General features: G+C 50.8%; 1 long non-coding RNA gene across 4 annotated transcripts; it reads right to left on the reverse strand.

The window, feature by feature from the left end:
* Positions 1–13965: 13965 nt before the first annotated feature.
* On the reverse strand, positions 13966–21136 carry LOC105105782 (uncharacterized). 4 transcript variants are annotated; one of them, XR_010384326.1, is made up of 5 exons: positions 20939–21127; positions 17887–18163; positions 17729–17816; positions 16834–16921; positions 13966–16491 (listed from the first exon to the last, which is right to left on the reverse strand). It is a non-coding gene; the product is annotated as an uncharacterized LOC105105782 (long non-coding RNA). The 4 variants fall into 4 exon arrangements; XR_010384327.1 differs by lacking the exon at positions 17729–17816 and having other exon boundaries at positions 17887–18510; positions 20939–21136; XR_010384328.1 differs by lacking the exon at positions 17729–17816 and having other exon boundaries at positions 13966–16009.
* Positions 21137–21154: the final 18 nt, after the last annotated feature.

The following is a 21154-nucleotide window of genomic DNA, read 5'->3' on the forward strand; positions in this document are numbered from 1 at the left end:
TTACATTTAAGTTTGAATTTATTAAGATTTAAGATGTTTAAACTTTAAAATGTTTTTGAAATCTTCATTTTTAAAAAGTGTGTTACAAATAGTCCCATGAGTAACAAAAAAAGACCCATAATCACTCTGTTGTCACTTCAGTGATGGAAATGATTCCATGTTTTTCTTCAGTTTTAGGGAAAATGACTCACGTGTTCCTTCAGAAATAATTGCTTCTTGAAGGGCCCCCTAGCTGCTAGGCCCGGTGACTATTGTCCAAACTGAACAGATCAGGCAGCCGGAGGAAACAGTCAGCCACTCTCAGGGCATGACAGTAAGAGTTCTCCTGAAGCTTCCTTCGCTGCTGCTTTTAGGAGAAGCAGCTAGTTAAAGAGCTGACTTTTGAAAGTAATCTCCTTGCTTTTCAGGCGTCACGAAGCGGTCACCGTTGGCACTGTGCTAATGTGAGAAATCTCACCTACACCCAGACTAACCGAAAAATGACCACTCCTAAAGTAAGTTCAAACAAAATGCTAGCGTGCGGGGCACCGGTCCTGGGTTTGACAATGCGCAGGCCTGCTTTTTATCATAGGTGAATTATAATAATCAGATAAAGGTACTTCTAGATACAAAAAAATCACAGGCCAGCGGGTCTGGCTTAAGCATTGTGGAATATTTTCCGTCTTCCCGCAAGTTGCTGAGAATCGTGTGCGCTGGTGCGCCAATCTGAAACGGCATCCAGTGTTAAGTATAGAAACAGAAGTCAGAAGAAAGTCACCTCCCCATAAACCTCATGGTGTTTCTCTTCCTCTGGGTTGATTTCAGCTTAGTTTTAATGCCGCCTCCAGGAGGAAAGCGGGGGAATGAAGGGTGTCTGAGGACCCGTCTGAGATGCAGCGGGAAGCTGGGTCCCGGGCGGACAGGTGCTGGCCCTCGAGGGGGGGCATCTGAGCGCTCGGGGGGCGGGGGCTGAGGAACAGGCTCCCGGGGAAAGGGAGAGGCTCCTTCTGGGGGCAGCCCCTTCCTTCAGAGACCCCACCGTCAGACCAACTGGCCCCAGAACCCTTCCACCCACAGAGAATGCTGGCCACCAAGTCAAACGGGCTCTGCCAAGCGGAGGTCGCACTTCTTGGCCAACGTGGGGGCCCAGGCTCGTTCTGGAAGAAAGCTGGGGGTTTACAACTTTCTAAATTGCGCTGCTTTTCTCACGTGGCGTCACCATCGCACTGCACCTTGTTTCGTTGCTGACAGTCACTAAAGTGTCACAGCTGAGCTTTCGGGACCGGGTGCTCCCTGCTCCACTGAGATCACCCCTCAAACCTTCCACTAAACACGGAAGAGATTCAGCAGCTCTGCCTGTCTGACCAGCAAGTTCCAACACTTCCACCAAAAACAGGCAGCTGTCCACTTTGTAAAGATGCCTTTTGACAAACAAGCCCACGTGAAAAAGTGAAGCCTGCTCATTCCAGGAGCTGAACGTGTGAGAGGCAGGCCTGTGCCGACGGGGGAAGATGCTCGCGTGTTGCTACCCGGAGAGATGGCATCACCGTGCTACCACTCTCCCTCCCGGCACCTGAGACCCACGTCCCCCACTCTGAGGACGTGTGACAGGAGTGTTGAGACAGCCGGACGGGTGCTAATTCGGTGTAATAACTGCATTCCTGCTTATCCAGGCGGCAAGTGGACATTCACCACATTATGCCAAACAGGGAAATCTGTCACTACACGTTGCCTGGAACAGAGGCGACGACTCTCACTTCTCAGGACAGGAACAGATTTCTGGACCAGAGCAGGAGGCCGCCTCTGCTCCCGTCCGGTTCCTCACACCAGTGTGAGCCCCAGGGGGGCCCACTTGGGCTTTTTTCAAATATCTAGTTGAGGCTGAGCACAGGGAAGGGAAACATCTGTGCACCGAGGCTCTCGGAGTCACGGCTGTAGGAACACGCGATTTCCATTCCAAAGTTTTCTGATGACGCACATGTAGGCGAGATGTTCTGGTGAGCGTGTCTAGGGGCTGTGAGGGTCCAGGTGAGTTTATTTATAGTATCATTTGAAACATAAGGATACCCCAAGATTCTTTTACAATGTCTTTGATTTGTTCAAATTTATTACCAGATTCTGAAATCTTTAGAAAAGAGACTGTCAAATTTGAAACCTTGTTAAGAATCCATACTTTGAAAATAAATCAAAGTAAAAATTTAAAGCTAAGTTAAAATTTATACCTACTCAACTAAAAATAAATTTTACGTCAAAGGATTTCTATGAAGAATTAGGTATTTTGCAGGAATAACCTCTGCTAATTAAAAGTGTCTCGGACAGACGTTAGAGTTGATGAATCTGGTACACTTGTGTCCTTCTTTCAGGCTTCAGAGGACGCAATGCCAGGAGAGAAACGGCCGTGCTGTTGGCAGAGCCGTGAAAGGGAAAGCCAGGAGGGATGGGTTTGATCACAGTAAGTTAGTGGAGGAAAAAGTCAAGATACCATCAAAAGCTGCATACTGAAAACAGAAAGCCCTGTGATCTCTCTGGGTGACAAGCTCACAGGCAGAGTTAAGGGTTCTGTGGCCTGTGGCCTCTGTTGGAAATGGGAGACTGTAAGGTCAGTGAAGATGAAACGCGCTGTCCCCCCAGGACTCCAGGACAGACACGCAGACCAGGTGAGCAGGCAGCAACCGGTGCTCACTCCCGGAGCCCAGCAGGCCCACGGGGGAGCATCCGTGAGCCCCCCGGGGTTCCGTTTTAGGAGGGCATGTCCAGCTGGGTTGCTCTCCTCCAAATCCCGCTCCAGCTCAGGACGCAGGATGCCCGAGGGCAGCCTGCCTGTTCTGGGGGCGGCTCCCTTGTGCAGGTATCTCTGGTGACAAGGGATACCCTGCAGCTCCAGACCCACGGGTGGACCCAAGGAACAGGACACCCACTAACCCAGGACCATCTCAGCCAAGGAGGGGCTCACGAGGAAGGCTGTGGTCCCCGCGTGGCTGGCGTCTGAACCCGTCCTTGGGAAGACGTCCCTTACAAACAATAAGACATCCTGCGAAACTCAGAAAATGTTAAAACTCAGGATTAATTTGAAAATTCCCCTATAAACATACACCTCTCAGCTTTCCCACAAATCCGGTTTGGTGAAAGAAACATTTATAATCAAAAGGTGAAAATGTAAGGAAGTCGTTTTGAAAGTTTTGCCTACTGGTCTCGGGACGTAAGCGACAACATTGTGATGACGCGGTTGGCGCAGGGAGGCAAGCCCCCCCGAACGTGAAGAGGGAAGCTGGGGTCGCAGTGGGCTTTGCGAGCGTTCGTGCCCTCACCTGGAGCACTGCTGACGTGCCTGGAGAAACGTTGCCTGGAGAGACACTGGGGATGTGTCCTATTCTGCTAAGAACCGGAAATGATAAAAGACAGAAGGTTTTGAAGATAAGAGGGAGAAGGCATTTGTGCCTGCATCCATTTTATCTTGCTGTCAATTACTCTCCAGTTTGTAGCTAACAGACTTCACTTTTGTATAACTTACTCTTTTCCACTTTGGGAAAGTCATTGATGGGAGAATGTCGGGCAGGCTGAGGGTCAGCTCACTGTAGATGCCGCCCGGACCGAATGCTCTGCCCGCCTGCAGGGGCGTTTGCTAGAAAAACCAAACTCACTGTGATGTGAGTGAACCCTCCAACAGAAGGGCACTCCTACTCAAAAGACGAAAGATCTATCAACGGACAAATGGGTGAAAAAGTCAAAACCGAACTTTCTGAACAGTTTGAACATGTGGAGGTTTAATTTTCAAGATCAATTCCCCGAAGCATTCATGATGCTTGTGGCGTGAAATCCTGTAAGGGGTACACAAACCCTCATGACAGAGATAGAAGACTGAAGGAAAACAATCTCACAAGCACATGGAACTTCAGTTCATCCTGCTGTGGGGAGAAGAGAGAACCCCATGTCTCCCGGGGTGTGGTTTTGACAAAGTGAGCACATCGCTGTCAGCCCAGACGAGGACAGTCAGCAGCCTGTCGACGTCGGGTCCAAGCCCAGCTTCCTAACGTCCAGAGAGACCACCACACGCCCCCAGGTAGGCTCGTTTTATTTACTTCACATCTACTGCCTGCTGAGCGGGAAAGTAAATAATGGGACGATTCTACTATGAATCCAGAATCAGTTTTAATAAAAGTTCACTGAACTCATGGCAACAATGTTGTCTACATGTGAAAAGGGAAGACTTAGATGCCAATGGCGCTGAACGCAGACGGGTGTGGGCTCGCCAGGGTTCCAGATCGTGGTATAGTGAAGGGACCCAGAGGTCACTGGGACACCCGGAGCGTCTCTGTAATTGAGGACAGACTGAAACCACAGCGGTGCCACTGCAGGTCAGGCACCCAGGATGGAGGCGGGTGGCCCTTGAGAATCTGGTCTCAGACACATCCCTGCGCCCTCGGGCTGTCTGTGCACACGCCAAACCCAAGGGCTTTTTAAAACAACGCTGGCTGGTTGCACACTTAGGGTCTCCAAGTCTCTGCTTGTGACCGTGTACCACTCAGACCCCAACACTGCTTCTTGTCTCTTCCGTTGCTTTTTAACCTTTATTCTGAAATAACGGCGTGCTCCGCCAGGCGACGCACCTCGGCATCTGTGCTGCTTCACGCCCCGCCAGCAGCACACGAGCCTTCTCTGCAGCCTCGCCTGCACGTTGATGCTGCTGTTTAAGTTTTAAGCTGTTTTACTAGGTGGGCAGCGGCATCTCCTCGTGGTTTTAACTGGCGTTTCCCTCTTGGGTGATGATGCGAGCGCCCTTGCACGTGCTGGCCTGACATCCCTCTGGTGAAGCATCTCTGCACACCTTTCACCCGTTTTCTAACTGCAACTAGATCGCTTGGCTTCACTGAAGTGCTTTGAGAGCTCTCTGTATTTTCATACGCACGTCCCGCCTCAGACGGTCTCTGCAAACGTGTCCTCTCCTCCCGTATATCTCCGCCATCCTTGACGTCCTTGTTGTCACGTGTGCCCATCGCACAGGCTGAAATTGCTGTTTAATACGCGTGTCTTTCTAACCACACAGAAAGAGGACTTACAGACTGAAGTCTGCGGCGCTGGCAGGTGCGTGCAGCAGTGCTCCTCACGGCCCTCATGCTCAGGTCACAGCTCTGCATGTCGGTCTTGTCTCTGTCTGGAGGAGCCTCTCAGCATCTCTCGTCCGGCGGGCACTGCATCAGACACCTCCTGTCTGCCCGAGACGGACTCATCTGCCCTTCAGGTTTGGAGGACAGTTTGTCACCTTGTATGCTTGTGTATGTTGTGTGTTGTGCGTTGTGTGTATGTTACATGTGAGTGTTGTGTATGTTACGTGTGAGTGGTGTGTTACGTGTGAGTGTCGTGTGCGCACGCACATATGCATTTGTCCACATATGTGCACGTGTGTGCACGTCTGTGTGTGAGCACACATGACAGTGTGTGCGTGTGCATGTATATGCATGTGTGCACATGCATGTGTGCGTGCCCTCATGTGTACACGTGCGTGCCTGTGTGTGCACGTGCGCATGGTGTGTGCATGTGCGTCTGTGTGCATGTGTACACATCTGTGTGTGTGTGTGTGTTGGCCCGCCGGGTGGTCTCACAGAGCCTCATGTTCCGCTCAAGTGTCTTCACTCGTTGTGCTTCCTGCTCCACTAACTGAATAGCTCAGCTGACCTGCCTCAAGCACATTGACTTAGAGGATATTTACATTGTATTTATATGAATATTCAAATTATCCATTTCACATTGAGTGATTTTCTTTGGCTTTTGTGGAAATGTACGTTTCATATAAGTTGTCAAGCTCACTGCACAGAATTGTCTATGATACATTCTTGTGATTATTCTGAAACCTGTGAGTGGCGGTGACATGACACCACTCACGTTGGTAGCTTGTATCTTTTCTCTTTTTACCATTTGCCGTCTCACTAGAAGTTTGTCATTTTTAAAAGTATTTGAAAAGAACCAATTGTTTGTTTCATAGATAATCTGTATTATTTCTTTTTTTTCAACTCTACGGTTTCTGCCCCACCCCCTTGCTCTTCCATGACGGGGCTTATCTTCTTGTGTTCTCCTGAGCTGGGAGTGCGGCCCGTTTGTTCAAGGACGTCGCCCTCGTGAGTGCTAGCATTTCCTGCTGTGCGTTCCCCTCTTGGCCTGGCTTAGCTGCTTCCCATGGTGTTGATATGTCATATTTCCTTTTGTATAATGTCTGTCTGATTTATTCTTATTTTACGTGAAATTTTCTCTTTGACACATGAATTATTTTAAAATGTTCTGTTAATTTTTATGTTCAAGGATTTTCTTACTGTTTTTATTTTATTGATTTCTAGTTCAATTCCATTTGGTCTGAGAACACTCTTGGCATGGTTTCAAGTATTTTAGAATTGTTCAGCTTTTCATATCAACTAAGATGCAGTGAATTTTGGTGAGTGTTCTGTGGACTCTGGACGGACTTGTCCGTGAGTAAATGTCCGTTAGCTCCACCGCCCCTGGTGTCCAGCTGCCCTCTGCCTGCGGTGACTTTCCGAGAGCTGCGTCCGTTGTTGCGAAGTTGCCGCCGGCCAGTGGGGCCTGTGCGCTCCTCGCTCAGCTCCGTTGGCGCGGGTCTCCTGTGTGTGGAAGCCCTGGTTGGTGGCGGGCGCTCAGGGTCGCTATGCCTTCTGCTGTGCCGCCAAGCTTTCTACCAGAGGTAGTATTTACCTCCGTCTCTCGTAACTTTTTACTTTATGTGATGTTGATACAATAATTCCTGCTTTTTAAATTCAGGTGTGCCGGTCCATCTATCTACACCCTTTTATTTTGATCCTATGTGTGTCACTATTTTTGAAGCGGGTTTCTTTTAAACATCTTCTTTCAGTCACTTGAAAAATTCATTCTGACAACCTCTGACTTTTCGTTGGTGTATTAGACCCTTTTCATTTACGATAAATGACCTCATTTTCTATTTTGTCCCCTTGTCCTCTGTTCCTGGTCTGTGCTCTCCCTCCCACAGGCACTCACTCTGCCACGATCAATGGATGTCTTTGTAGCCACGTGGGTGAAAAAACAGATGATGTGTTCTTCATGTATTTTAATTCACATACTTAATATGGTGAGATACGTCTCATTTTGTTTCTTACTTTTGATGTAATTGGTTACTGCATGTAAATGTGATTTATCAGTCCAGATAGTGGAGTGGTTCTCCAGCACCTAATTCTATTCTACTAACGGCAAACCCGTAGGCTTTCCCAACGTTTAATACCACAGAAAGAGTTATGATAAATGGAATAACCACATGCATTTCTCACGGTGGAACCTCTGGGCTGCACGCGGGAAGGGACGAGGAAGCAGACACACCCATGACCACGATTCTTTGCATTATTTTCGGAGGCTTTTGTTATAAACTGTAATCATCCCGGGAATCCTATTTTGCCCCTCAGTCATAAAAGAAAAGTACATTCTACAGCTTCTAGCATGTATCTTGTCTCCAAATACTGTTTTTTATAAATAAAAATAACTGCTTACTTTTTCATGTTATTTAAATGGAATGACATCACTTTTCTGAGATGCCAGGTTATCCTGACAACAAAGGTATTAGACCAAAGAATTCACCACGTACGGTTCACACACGTTTACATCTCAAGTAGATCAGAATGTGCTAGATTTTTACCACAACAAAGAAATTACAAACTGTCTCTGGGACTATTACCACTGTACATATTTTTAAAGAGGAGCTTTTTGTCAAGTGCATGCAGTCAGCCTAGCACTTTGTTCAAGTTAACAGCATGAAATTGTTCCCTGAAAGTACCCGCTCCAGCCCGAGTCTCGTGTTCTAGAACACACCTGAATTAAGCGTTTGCTTGGTACCAAGACGGCAGAAGTCCCAAGCACGTGATCGGGAAAGGCGGCATCAGCCCTAAGACATCTGTTCCTTCGCATTTTGGGAAAACCAGAAAGAAAAAAGATTTTAAAAATTGGAACTGCTTTCAAAAATCCATCGGGCAAGTCAAAATTTGCTACTTAAAATAATTTTAAAAATCAAACATGGAGAAGTAGCCAGAACTGAACTGAGACCCGCAGCGCCCGCTGGAGGGAGGAGAGGAGAGGAGACTGCTCCTGCTGCCCTGTTCACATCCGTCTCCACGCTCTTGCCTCCTTTTCTCTTCCACTCATAGTCCGGTTATTTAAGTTCAGTTGTCATTGTTTTTGAAGTTAAGCCAGTCAAACTAAGTGTCTGGTTGCAAGCATTAGCGATCTCCAAACGCGCGTACGCCGGAGCTCAGACGCCAGGCTCATTGGAGCGGGAAGGGGCGCGTCTCCGCTGCGCGGCGAAGCCGGCGCGCCGGGGCCGCAGACCCGCCAACGCGGCGGCCTGCGAGTCCTGGTCCTCGGTCCGCGCCGCCCGGTGCAGCGGAGGCTCGCGGAGGCTCGCGGATGCTCCCGGTGCAGCGGGGGCTCGCGGAGGCTCGCGGAGGCTCGCGGATGCGGACGGTGAGCCCTGCCGCTGCAGGCGAGCCGCGCGGTCTGAGAGGCACGTGCTCCCCCCCGCAGCCCACGACGAGCAGCCTGGCCGCCCGCCTTCCGCGCCGCCGCACTCGTCTGCTTTGCTTTCTCCGCTGCGTTTTGTTGGCCTTTAAGTCGCTCCTCTCACTCATCAGATTCTACCGCGCCGGCCAGAGTGCCTCGTTTTCACGTCGCCCTCCTCCAGCCGCTTGTTAGGTGAGACCAGAGCACCAATAAAACCTGAAAGATCGCCTTCAAGTCCATCCTTTAAAAAACGGCAAGTGACACCAGCTGGCTGACCAGCTGCCTCAGCACTCACACTGCTTTCCCCACGTTACAAACAGGGAAAGGACCAAGCGGAGAAAATGTGAGGACGAGAAGTGGAAACGAGTCCCGGGAGAGGGACGCGCTGCTGACCCAGAGCCCCCCCCCCCCCCCCAGGGGAGGCCGCGGCTCAGCGCAGGCGGACGGGCCCTGGGCTCCGGGCGGGGAGGGCTCCGGGCCCAGGGCGCCCCCGTGGCGCGCGGGTGCCCCACGCGGAGCCTCCGTCACGGGACCGCGCTGCGGGCGAGGGGCCCCGGTTGCCTCTGCGGAAGGTGTTCAGCGTCCTGCATGTTCACGGGGGGAGACACGCGTTTCAAAAACTCCAGCCACATCTTTTCTCACAGACACAGTAAAATCGGATCCACCACGGCTGCTTCCCTCTTTGACGAGCTGTTTTGCTCTGACGAGTTCTCAGTGTCTTTAAGCATCTCATTCCAGCTCAAACTGTCTGTGTTGACAGAAAACCATGCTTTACCTGAAAGTCAGCTCAAGCGTGTCGTCTGCAGCCCAACTCTGACCCGTGTCACCTTGATGAGTGCTCAGATCTTGCGGCTGGGCCCTGCCTACAAAGTCACAATTTCACCATCGAAAAATCTTCAGTTTTCTATGTGATTTTCAGGATGACTCGCGAATCCCTATAGAAAATTTCAAACCTGCAATCACTGAGGTTGAGGGGGTGCTTGGACTTCTGTGCAAGAAAGGGAACTTCTAGGTTATTTTCTTGCCTCTCCCTTTGAAACTCTGCCTCTTGTTTTCCTCTGATACAGACACACTCACGGGGGGACGGAGGGAACCTCTGAAGGCTGTCTGAGGACGCTTCTTCAGGAGAGACCCCGTGTCCGCTAAGCCTTTCACCTAGGGCTGGCCCCACCGACTCTGCAGAAGGTCACTGACCATACACACACACACACACACACACACACACACACACACACACACACACACACACACGTCTGCATGAAGGACAGAGAGAGAGACCCAGAGATATTTCAGGGGAGAGTTTGTTTAAAAATGTCTGCATTTTGAACTGCAAGATCATGATCTATGCTCAGCTTCCAGACGATGGAGGTGCCCTGAGAGGTGCTCTGGCCCTGAACACATTTGGATGCTTCTCTTCACATTTGAAGCAAACGTGAAAAAGCCCCGTGTGTCTTCAGGGCCAAAGTGAAGCAGTGAGCAGGTGACAGAGACTGCCGGGGAGGAGTCTGTGGCTTCGCAGCACCGTGTGGAGCTGGACTGCGTGGCCCTGGGGCCAACTCTGACCCGAGCACCATGTGGGCCAGTGAGCAGAGCTGAACACTGAGCTCCCTGACCTCAGTTCTCATACCTTCAATAAAGACAGACTCATGCCTGTTTCACAGGATTTCATTTACTTCCTCGCATCCTCATCACTTATGTGCTATTTTCAATCCTCATTTTCTAGATGGAAAAACTGAAGCTTAGGGTGGTAAATTTACTAATCCAAAGATGTGCAATTAACAAGAGAAACTCAGTGCTCAAACCACGTGGATGTGAGAACCTGCTCTTAACCTCAGAATGTTAGCTTGTAATAAAACGCATAAAACTATAAAGCTGGATGACAGCTAAACTTGGTAACATAAATAGGTGTTGAAACCAGTTTATATCAACACACAGAACATGCTAATAAAGTTCTCCAAAGACTTCCCTCAGCACCAAACTTCACCTCTCGTTCTTCAAAGCCTGGTTCTTTAAAAACATAAATGGTTATCTTTATTTTTATTAAGAATCCACCTTATGGTCACCGATGCACTGTGTCTGAAAGAACGCTTTCTGCTGAGACCAGTGAGATTAGCCCTGTTCTCATCTGAAATCTCTATTCCAGTGCATCTGAACTGGCTCTGGAAGTCAGTCCTCTGTCATTTACAGAGACAGTTTCCCCATACATCTGAAACCACAACCAAAAATTCTCAGTGCCTCGACAATTTCTATCTCAGTCCCTGCGGGGCAGCTGGCTAAGACAGCGTTTCTGCTGATGCTTGTTTAATCTGAGGCCACATTTGCTGTGGCCTCATCCTGAGCCCCTGCGGGTCAGCACAGGCGGCGGGGGTGAGCGGGTGGAGGACGGTGAACACACAAGATGGGAGTCTGTCAGAAAGCCCAAACCCAACACAGAACAGAATCACTGCAAGCCCGCACCGAAACGCGATGGGAAGAGAGGCAACCCGAGGGCGACAGGCACGGGAGTGGCCCCGGCCACCCGCTCCAGCCACCCTCGTCTGATACCGCACAGCTGGAGCGCAGACCCCGCGCTCTGTCACGTGTGTGTTTCTCTCCATCCCAATGCGCAGGCGCTTCAGAGCTTTTCAGGCTCTCTACATGCCACAACGTATGTTAGTGGTTCTTGGGTATTTAGGTTACTTCCAATTTTTTTGTAATATTTATTCTAAATAAACAGTTGATCAGTTGTCACCTTTGTTAAGAAATCTTAGTGTGCATGCTTATTCTTCTAGTGAAATTCTTAGAAGTGAAACTTCTGGGTAAATGGTAGGAACTATGTTAAAGCTTTTTTAATGCATTTAAAATGTCCTCTGTTTAAATTTTGTTCTAATTTCTGCTCTGGAACAATAACCCCTGCAGCCTTCTGAAGACGGAGACGCTGTTCATCTCTATCCCTCTCGGGTCTCCCTCCTCTCCGTTTCCACAAGCTCTGTGCTGGTCGTCCCCCTCTGAGTGTCAAATATCACACTTGGTGTCACTTACTCAGTCCGTCCAGGTTGGTGTCAGTGACGCCCCCTCTTTCCCCACTAAGCTCATATTCGATATCCAGCCACAGGAACAGTGTCCCCAGCCGTCACACCTCCTCCTCCCTCAGTTGTGCTCCACATGTCGCCATGAGAAAGCACCCTTGTGCAGACACTCCGTGAAGTAACCAGCGTGACTGTTTCTCAGTCATGCTTTAAAATGAGATTCCTTTCATACTTAATCATTTTTTAATGAATGGGGCTGAAAATCTAATCTCATCTATGACTGACTAGTCAATACACATATTTTTCAAGCAAACACCTAACTTTTCTTATGAGAAACTTATTTGGCAAAAGTCCAGCAGCTCTCACATTCAGTTACTTTTTCTAGGAAATAGTGCTACTTGCATACAAGCAGAAATTATTACCGCAGTACACCCCTGGAACCACCACCGGTTACAGGTCCCCAGACCCTAAGCCGCAGGAGGCGCCAGGTCAGGACAGTGAGGCGCTCTGCTCCTCTCCGTGGCCGCAGCAATGAGCAGGTCCACCAGGTGACCACAGCGGTGTTTCCACAGCTATTTTAGTGCAGGTGCAGGCTGGCTCCTCGGGCAGACAGCCGCCGTGGACGTAGTGCTGGCGGGACGTGGAGGGGACACCTTTGCTGTCCTTTACTTAAAGACTGGGTTTTGAAAGTAAAGTTTTCTCTCCTGGCTTGAAAAAGACAAACAAATGTCACCCGAGAAGGTTCAGGAAGAAACCTGGGGTTTTGAGAACACACGTTAGTCTCATGACCCTGGTTAATAGTGTGCATTTCTGAATAAATATAGAAAGTTTGGTTTAAAGAGTCTTAAGGCGGCGTCTGTGTTCAGCTACTACTGTCTGTGCAGGAGCCCCAGGACTGTCTAACATGGGCCAAGGGAACTGCAAAGACAGGCTGACAGTTCCCACGACCCCTGCACCCGAGGGACGCGCAGGTGGGTCTCCGTGCGGAAAAGAAAGTGGGGTTTCCAAGCTGAGACGCATCAGTTCTGGGCTCGATTCACACCACGGAATTCAAGGCAGCAGCGTTTGCCACCACAGGAGAGGACAGTGCCAGGTACACAGGAGGGAGGAGGGACCAGGTGACCCTGAGCCCGAGCGTGATGGTGGAGTCAAGAGACGCAGTGGAATTAAACCAGAGCCTCCACGAACGTGACGCTGCGGAAGCTCAGTCCTCTGTCTACAGTGCCTCGTCCTCCGTCTGAAATCCCGGTCGGGGCCCACAGCCTCAGGTGGCGGCCTGGGGTGCAGCCAGGACCCCAGGAATGAGCGGTGCCCGGCCCTGCATGAGGGCGCAGAGTGAAATGCCAGCGTTAGGGCTGCGCCCACCCTGAAATGATCCCAGGCCCGACCCGACCAGTGGTGCCCAGACGCCGGTGCCGCCCCAGTTCCTCCGTCTCGGTCCCCCGAGGTCCTTCAGGTGACAGCAGTCTCGTCACTCCCTCCACCCAGAGGGCACCGTTCGAGTCGGGACCCCCGCCCCCGCCCCGTGTCCTCCCACTCCGCGCGTTTCCACCACGAGGGAGAGTCACAGTGACAACTTGTTGGGGGTTTCACACCGCTCCCTCTGCAGCCTAAGAGTCCATCCAGGCCCCGAGGCGCCTCGGGCTGGGCCCCCGACCTCAGACCTCAGCGCCGCCGGCCGTGTCTCCCGGCGCCTCTCCACCTCGGGAGCAGACCGGGGTCTCCAGGACCCCCCCCCCCCCAACCCCGGCAGGGACCTCGCGGCCTCGGCCTCCCGGGGTGGCGGGGGAGCAGACGCCCCGGGCCGCGGGAGAGGAGGCACGGGTCCTTCCTGGCGCCGGACGCCCCGAGCGCTCGGCACTGCTGCCGTCACGTGGCTTTTTATTTCCGAACAGAAGGCTTCCTGCCGAGAATTGTTTCTGAGCTGCGTCTGCAAAGCCGCGTCCCCTGGAGCAAACCTCTGACCCGGAGAAGCCTGGAGCCCCGAGCTCCAGCCCCCCGCCCAGCGTTTCTTCCCAGTCCTTTCGCAGAGGGCGCTTGGACGCCGGCCGCAGGCTCGTCCCGCCCGGTCCGTCCGGGGGTCCCCGGCTCCCCCCGCACGGGCAGCCGCTCTCCCCGACACACCCACTTGAATAATGATCTGGCCTTGAGGTTAACTGAAGGCACGAAAAGTGCCAAGAGTTATCAACAGGGCGGTGCAGACGTCACAGGCAGTCATCGCTCAAGGATCAGAGAGGCGAGGGACGCGGCGTCGCGGCCGGACCGAGCCTGGAGGCGGACCGCGGGGCGCGCTCTCTAGCGGCCGTGCAGGCGCCCTTCGGCGCCTCCGCGAAGCTCCCTGTCGGGCCCTGGAGACGCGTCTCCGCGACGCCCGGTCGTTTGCTCGCTGCTGTTAGGACGGATCATCACGACAGACCTCAAGATAGTTTATGGCGAGTAAAGCTGGGTAAGCTGAAAGGAATAACCAGACGGCTAGAGGGAAATCATTTATTCCTCATACATTCTGTATGTACTTTCGCTGTTTTCCTTTTGTTTTGAAATTACAAAAGCCACACTGAGAACGGGCAACGCTGGCGCAGGCAGGCGCCCGACGGCTGTGTGTCCACTGTTGTTACATACAAGTAAGCAAGTGCGCAAACACCGGTAACCATGATCAGGGACTATTTGCTGTTGTTACCGGGTATGGAATAGATTTAGATCACGTGTTTTCATCAGCATCTTAGGAACTTTACTTCATATTGTTTTTGTGGTTAGGAATCAAAACATCATACTAGCCTTTTAAGTGGATCCACTGAGACCTCCATGGGCAACAGCTTCAGAAACTGATTTTGTCAAAAAGAAAACGATGTATTCAACTGGCTTTTGATTAAATGATCAATCCATTCGAAGTATGTTGTTAATTGTTCCTGCTTCTCAAAAACTAAATTCACCCTGCTGTCAAAGGAAAAGGTGTGTCATTACCACATTATGTATGTGCATGTGTGTGTGTGTCTCAGATACGACAGAACCACCCAGCTCCAGAATCACACTGGTGGTGCCTTGTGAGGTTTCAACACACAGACACACATGCACACACTTGAGAAATGAAGTCCAATAAAAATGTGCACATCACCCTAGGATCCAGTGTGGTCCCTTGGCGTTTGTAAGAGGAAGGCTTTGAAGGCACCCGACTCCCTGTAAGGCACAGAGCAGGGATGGTTTGTAACATGAGTGGCTGAAGGGATCCAGTCTCTAAGATTCTACAAAGCTGCAAATTTGTCTAACTGCACTACTCATTAAAAAAAAAAAAAAAACCTATGTTGAGAAGGCTAAATTTTAAGAGCACTCTATTTCCTGAGATGCAAAACTGAAAAATGCAATTTAGGTGTTAAGGACATTTTGAAAATCTTTTTATGTCTACTTTTTCCTCATTTTTTCATTTTTTACACTGAAGTTTTTGTAGGAATATTTCCCCTCAGAGAAGCTGCTGTCTGAATCATCCTTTATTTAACTCACTGAATTAGCTCTCCTGTTTTCTATTGCTGTGGCCCACGGGGTCCTGAGTGCTGGAGGCCTGCGTGTGTGCCCGCCCAGCACCGCAGTTTTATTCTTACGAAAAGTGAGCTGTTTGTTCCCACTCCAGTTCTTAAGGCTCTGCTTGTTACTGTAATTACATAATTTAATTGAATTAAATGTGAATATTCATAAACAAGGGCTAAGTTGAATGCTTTGAAAGACCTGTAAATATTGGAGTCCACTGGGATGTGTAGAGAAAACAAAAAATCAATCAATAAATACAGAACTTATAAACACCCTACACTTCGATAGTTTTGCAAATGTCCTTAAAATCACACTCACTTTAAATCAGAAATCTTCAAGATGCATTTTGGGTAAAGTTCAAGCAAGAAAGACTATTCTTACCCTCCGTCCAGAATCCTCATCAGAGAAGCCCATTTGCGTGTTGGCCACTCAGTAATCATTTATGTGGCTTACAGCCTTTAAATGTTCAAGGTCTGAGTGTATCTTTCCTATAATGTCATCCTGTTACTGGCTTTTTAAGTCAAAACTCCAGTCCCACACACTTTTGGAAAGAAAGGCGTATTAACAGGAAGGATTTGTTGTCACTTCATCTGTATAAGAAAGAAAGAAAACACTGGATTTTCACTTCTCTTCTGGTCTCTAACGTGGGGATTCCATCAACGTCTGTGCCTTCCCTGACCAGCTTCACTCTGAAGGACATCAGAACAAACCTTCAGGCCTGACTGGTCTTCACACAGCCTCCGGACTTCTTACAAGAAAATTTCACGTAAGCAGCTCTAACTCAACACAGGAAAAAGCGACATCTCTGTCTTCTACGCCGCGTGGGCCCCCGCTCTGCGTCACCCACACGCGGCATGCTCAGCGTCCTGTAAATCACGTGGTCCATGTTCTTACATGTCCCCTTGTCTTCTCCCTCGTCCTTCTCCATCCAGTCAGTGGCCAAGATACTTCTGTTCCTCTGACAATGTCTCTTCACCCGACAGGTGCTCCTGGGTGCCCTGAGGACATGAACAGTCCCAAATCCACAGTCTTAGTATAAACAGTGAATGTATGTAAAGAGCTTAGTCTACTGCCTGGCACTAAGTCAGCACCAAATAAACACTAAGTGTTATTATTAATGTTAAAACAGCCCCCACATTAAAGAAGGAAGCACTTGCTCCCTCTTCAGTTAACCCTGCAGACACAACGCACAAATCCCAGGCTGCGTGATGACTCAGACATCAGAGGGGCCTCCTCCCCGAGTCCGAGCCGGCCAGCCGCTCCACTTCCATCTGTGGCTTGTCCACTGCCAACACGTGGCCTTCCACGTGGCCTCCGGGGGGGGGGGGCACCTCATCTGCAACACGCTGGTGGGAGGGGAGAGTGTGAGGGACCTCGGGGGGACTTCACAGCCGGGGATGGACGGGGCATCACGTCTGCTCTCACCACGTGGCGAGAACACTGTCACTTGGAGCCGGGGAAGCTGGGGTGAGCCTTGTGCCTGGGAGGAAGAAAGGAGTTTGGTAAAAACCGGACTCACGCCTGCCTCCTGCCACTGGTTGGAAGTGTCCACCTCCTTCCGAGGAGAAACTGTGCATCCCGCGTTCTCTCATGGGCGGGAAGCAGTGAGGGCAAAAGGAAGCAAAGACGAACATATTCACATCTTCAGTGAGAGACTGATTTATCAGTCAGCCTCAACTCCAGCTTCAGGTTAGAACACCCGTGTAAGCAGCTTATGTTTAATTAATGCAGGAGTATTTACAGTAGAAGCAATGATTTGAATTACAGGGTTATACTGTTTGGATATGAATTAGCCATAGATTCTCAGAAAAATGTTTCTGACCTTTAAACCTCTTCCAAGATGCAATATTCAATGTGCAATGGAGTTCAAAGAAGCAAATAAAATGCAATGGTCTACTCAGAACATCATCCTGAAAAAAAAAAAGAAACATGGTCATCACACGAGGCCCCCCCCCACTTCTGCTACATGCAGAAAAGAGCTGGAAACAGGTAGAATATCCATCTTATGCATTAAAAAAAAAAAGAGTTGAAAAGACGACGCCCTGAGGGTAGTTGGGATAAAACAGCACAGAGACAGTAATAGACGTTATTTATCAGGCAGACACCGCACACTTGGCACAAGGCAAGAAGTTAGGGCAGATTGTCACAACCCCTCAAGGCAACCCACCAGAAAGGCATTACTGTGCTCACCTACACACGAGTGATCTAAGACCCAGATAATTAAAAAAGTAACAGTCCCAAGGTCATGCAGCTCGTAAGGGAAAGAATTCATATTCAAATCCAGTTTTCTCTGATCTAAATTCCCTTTTCTTGCCACTAATCCAGATGCTTATCAAATCAGAGAAAAGGACATGAACGTCTCTGCACTGGACGGTCCCCTAGGGAGCTGTCAGGGGCTGAACTGCATCCCCCAAAATTCACACGTCGTGGCCCCACCTTCCCCAGTACCTCAGAATGCAGTGATACCTGGAAATACGGACTTTAATTAAGGTAAGGTCACACGGGAGGCCGTAGTCCAGCGTGACCGGTGTCCTCACAGGAAGGGGAGGGTGGGACACAGGCACTCAGGGACGACCACGCGAGGACACAAAGTGAAGGCGGTGTCTCCGAGCCAAGGAGGGGGCCTCAGAGGAAACCAGCCCTGGGACGCTGACTCAGCACTGTCCACCACCCCACCCCCAGACCGTAAGGCAGGGAAGTTCTGCGGTGTCGCCCACCTGGCCCGCGGTGCTGTATCCCAGCAGACCAAGCAGAACGTCGTGCAGAACATCACTGGCAGCTCTCACGGAAGGACTAAGGTGGTCCCTGTGAAGACTGCCGTCAACCTCCCTGAATGCCGCGGGACACCGACCCCCACAGACTAATCACCACATACCACGTTGTGATCTCACACCAACGAGAAGGGTGCAACCTTCAGGGAATCCTGCCACCTCCATCCCGACACACGTGCACACAAGTCTCTGAACACCCGTCTTCCGTCAAAGCACGGAGGCCCCCACACTCAGTGAATCCAAGACGCTCTGCTGCACGTCAGAGCCCAGAAACGATCGCCTGCTGATTCTGCTGGAAGTCACGGCAGGCTTCTGAAGGCTGTGCGGTTCAGGGCGTTGGGCCTTGTCTTGTCTGTGGCCCCAGGACAGCAGCAGGTGCCCCTACATGAATAAGGTGAGTGTGTCTTCCAAACACCTTGGCCCATTAACTGGGTAAGAATGAGCCAAGGCTTGCTTGAAGTACGGGTGATTTTGTTGTATTTAACAACTGCATTTAAAATTAGATCTTAGTTGTCTCCAGTATCTTAAAAAGAAGTAATCTTGGCCCAGATGCCTTCTCTAGGTCCTGAGCTGTTCAGGAAACCCTAACCCTAACCCTAACCAAAAGGTATGTTCCAGTCCCAGCCCCTGGGAGTGGGACCCTACTGGAAACAGGCTCTTTGCAGGCGTGATCAAGTTAGGATGAGGCTCCACTAGGGGACGTGGACCCGGGTCCAGTGGCCGATGCCCTGATGAGAACAGAAGACAGAGGCACGTGTACATAGAGGGTTTGTCTCCACCTGAAGCTGGAAGACATAGGAGTGGCCTCCCTGCCTCCTTCAGAGGGAGCCCAGCCCTGCTGCCCTCACGACTCTCCAGCCTCCAGGCTGAGGGCAAATAACCCCTGCTGTCTCCAGCCCGCAGTCTGGTGGTCTGTCAGGATGGCCCTGAAACAGTACAGTGCTGCCTGCCTGCGAGTTTAGGCCCCAGGAAAGTACCTCCAGAGGCCCCCACATCCCTGCTCAGTCAAGGCAGCTGGGGGTGGGGAGGTGGGACTCGTGTGCTGCTGAATGGTCCAGGGTTTCCAGAGTTCACTCCTTGGCCCTCCCTGCAGAACCATGTGGGCACCAACATCTGCTGGATCAGAAACCCCTTCACAGCTGGAGTTGCCCTGCAAAGGCCAAAGCGAATGGCTTCCCACGGTGCTGCTAAGACGTGTGTACAATAGAGCTCTCGTTGAGCGTGCATCTCTGACAGCATCGGCCCCAGTCCCTGCCTCTGTGGGACCTACATCAGTGCCAGGTGCAGAGGCCAAAACCTGCCTAGCTGAGCCCAGGTCTGCAAACCACCACAGCTGAAGCACCTGCCTACCCAGCTCGGAGCCCACGCCCAGCCTGAGTCCACGGTTGGCCCCAGGCCACAGCTTGGCAGCCCCTGAAAGGCACAATGGTGACACATGATTTAAACCCCCAAGTTTCATTTAAAAAATTCTTAATATGTCTAGGCAATGCACAAAATGCTGTGAGTTTGAGAAAGAACAATTAAAAATATACATATTTCCCATGTCTGAGACAGAAGCAAAAATCTACGGAACTAGCACGTAGTGACGCGCCCTGTAATCCATGAGTTACGGACTCCTCCCGGCGCACTGAGGTCAGGAGGTACTAACAGAATACTGAAAATAGTAAGTGAAGATGAGATATTAATTTGTTGGATTTTATCTGTAAGGTTTTTATTACCCCTAATTATGGACTTTTCACCAGCAAATTTTTAAATGACTATAATTTTGTAAAGGCAAACTATGAAAAAGAGTCAGAAATAACAGATCTGGCTATTCTACGATACTCAGAGGGAAAGTATTTCTCTACCGAAAATTAAATAGTGTAAACTAAAACCTCTCAACTATGTATGTATGAAAATGCATTTGTTGCTAACAGCTTCACCTAATTTACGTTTCTAAAGCTGGCTGTGCCTGTGCTGTAGAGGCCTGTGGAAGACTGACAGAGCCGGCCCCAGGGAGGGCTGGGTGGGTGGGGGTGATGGGTAGAGTTCCCTGAGAGACACCCCCCTGGAGGCTGGACTGGCAGACTTGCCAATTCACTGCGTGAGGAGTTTCAGCAACGCTGCTCAGGACAAGAAAGCCCATGCAGGCTGGCTCCCGTGTTTGGGTTCAGTTCTGGCGACGCTGCCGTCCAGGGAGGCCACCTGCCTAGAACCCACTTTCTCCCTCCCCTGCCCCCGAGCAGGTGCCGAGTCCCCTCAAGTTGGCGAGGGGCTCTGGTCCTTTCCCCACACCCTCCCCCAGCCCCACCCAGAGAACAGGGCCCACCTTCTCTTCCCGGGCTCTCAAGGGCCAGTGAGCAAACGCTTCCCCATTGGCCTGCGATTCCCGGTGGGATGCCCTGTGCTTATTCCACTAAACCTCAGTGCCTTGAATCAACCCTCTGGGAGAGAATTCAGGATTCCCTGATTTGTGTGAAAATTAGTAAAAGGACCCTCATGTAAGACGGAGGTGGAAGCGGGAGCCCTCAGGCAGGTACCACCCGGCTCCTCTGCAGACCCAACAGGAGCAAGGTCTCTACTCAGGGAAAACAGAGAAGGGAAGATTTTCTCCCCGCCCGGCAACAGCCCAGCCAATGACAGACCGTCACCACTCAGTCAATAAGAAACCCCCAGTGCTCAGCCAACAGGAACCCCTCACCACCCCGCACTCTCGCTTTCTTCCAATGGACTTTCCTTCAAAGCAGCCCTTCCCTCTTCCGCCTTTTTCTCTCTAAAATAACACATTCCTCTCCTTTGTTTGCCCAACTTAGATTACATGTCCCCAACTGCAATTCCTTTCTATTCCCAAAGAAAGCCATTTTGCTGATAAAATAACAAGCTGTTTTATTTTTAAGGTTAGAGTGAGCTAGAGGCAATCAGCACCCACTGTTAGAGCTGAGGGCAGAGGGAGTTCTGGAAACCCTGGCTTCTGGGGGACTGTTCCTTCTGCCCCTCTGCAGCCCCTGGGGTCGAGGTCACGGTCCCCTGTATTCTACGAATCCAGAGCACTGCCTCCTCTGTCCCCCCGGGGTCCAGGTCACTCCCCCTTCTGTCCCTCAGAGTCCAGCTCACTGTCCCCTGTGTCCCCGGGGCCTAGGTCACTCCCTCCTGTCCTCCGGGATCCGGGTCTCTCACCTGGGCGATGCCCCGCATCCCCAGCCGCAGTGGAAGAACTGAAGACGCCCCGGCACAGCTGCTCGGTGGGAAAGACAATCCTAGAGGCTGCTTGTAACCGCCTTATATTTACTTTAACGCCACGGAATATCGCGAGATTTGGGCAAGGTACCGGGCACTGGAGATGTCGCGAGATTGCAGGGTGCATCGCTCCCGCTTCCGGACACAGCAGGCCTC

This window comes from Camelus dromedarius, chromosome 15 (genome assembly GCF_036321535.1).
Source record: "Camelus dromedarius isolate mCamDro1 chromosome 15, mCamDro1.pat, whole genome shotgun sequence".
Classification (NCBI taxonomy): domain Eukaryota; kingdom Metazoa; phylum Chordata; class Mammalia; order Artiodactyla; family Camelidae; genus Camelus; species Camelus dromedarius.